This window comes from Pteropus vampyrus, unplaced genomic scaffold (assembly GCF_000151845.1).
Source record: "Pteropus vampyrus isolate Shadow unplaced genomic scaffold, Pvam_2.0 Scaffold572, whole genome shotgun sequence".
Lineage (NCBI taxonomy): Eukaryota > Metazoa > Chordata > Mammalia > Chiroptera > Pteropodidae > Pteropus > Pteropus vampyrus.
Window position 1 is genome coordinate 924776 of NW_011889353.1, and position 1533 is coordinate 926308.

The window sequence follows — 1533 nt, forward strand, 5'->3', positions numbered from 1 at the left end:
CAAACCTGTAGAGAATTTTTGTAAGAGTTTATATGAGCCAAACTGATGACATATGCCAGGGAGCAAGATCTCAAATGCTCTGGAAAATAAGTTTTGCAGTTTCTTTTATGCATTTTAAATTAAGAAGGGAACATAGATTACACAAAGGTGAAAGGAGAAGGAAAGGAAGGGATCAGTTTACAGGATATTTAAGATTATATGCACTCTTGGGGCTAGTTCCGTTTTTAGAAGGAGGGAATATGAAAAGGTGGCTCATGTATTAGAAGGCATTTCAAGGTTGTGGTAATCTAGAAGCACAGAAACAATGAACAGGGCTTGTATAAGGCAAAGATAAACCTTTCACTAAAGAAGTTATATACCTGGGTTATATGCCTAGGGTGTGACTACCCCTAAGACCTGCCCAGTTAGGAATTTATGATCAGATCACTCTGTGAGGTTACATTTGGTAAAACTCCTTTTATGTCCACAAGTGTGCTTTAGAGAAAGAACGGTGTCCTTAGAGTCAGAAGTCATCAAGCATTCTAATAATGTGGAAAAGACAGAGGCAGCTATTTAGTTGAGCGGCGGGGAGGGAGCGGCGGGCGGTGGGGAGACAAACAGACTCAAAACTGAGCCTGTATTCAAAGGCCCATGAGATTTTGCTCTCGTTTTTCTATAATTCAAATTGTAATCTGAGCAGTATTAAAGGAAACTGTTTATCTTTTGAAATTTTCAACATAAATTTCCCTCTTGGCAGATAAGTTTTCACCTGTACAGCTGTTGTATGTACATGCACATACTTTTGCATGTGTGCATGAAAAAATCAGGGAGTTCTGTTACCATTGGGACAATCTAAATCCATCATTGCCCTGGTGGCACTAGGGGGCCTCAGTCCTTCCTACCGACGCAGTAAAGAATTACAGATCAGCAAAGTTTAGGAAAAGCAAGATTTATTCAGGAGAGTAACGGGCTACACCAGAGAGGGCTGTAGCTTCGTAGAGGTAGGGAAGTCTGTTTTACATCTGAGCCGTGATGGGAAGTTGCAAGAGTGGTGCTAGCTGATTGGTGTGTGAAGTCAGCTGTTATATAAGCTATTGTCAACTATGCATGTCCTTACCCAGAATTCAGTCTGTTATAGATTCATGAACTTCTGAGCATATGTGTGATATTATAATGATAGTATAATGAGGCTGAGGTGAAAAGAAGGTCAGAATACTCCTTACTGCACAAGCATTGGTAGCTGGCCTAAACTGGTTGCTGTGTCATGGTCATTTATTTCCTTGTATTCTAGGATGTAAGGGTATTGTTCACTAAAAAATGAGTATTTTTCTGGGAGGTCCTAGGAGCAGCCTGTGGGTTGGGCTTTCATTGTCATTCCTATGGTTATAGAGCTGGACCTTCTGCTCCTGTCGCTCATGGCTACCTAACTACCTAACAGTTCTATGGAAAGAAACACAGGGTGATCTGATCATAATTCTTAACTGGGCAGGTCATGGTGGGTAGTCAAGCTCCAGGCCTATAACTTCTTTAGTAAAAGGCTTATCTTTCTTTTAA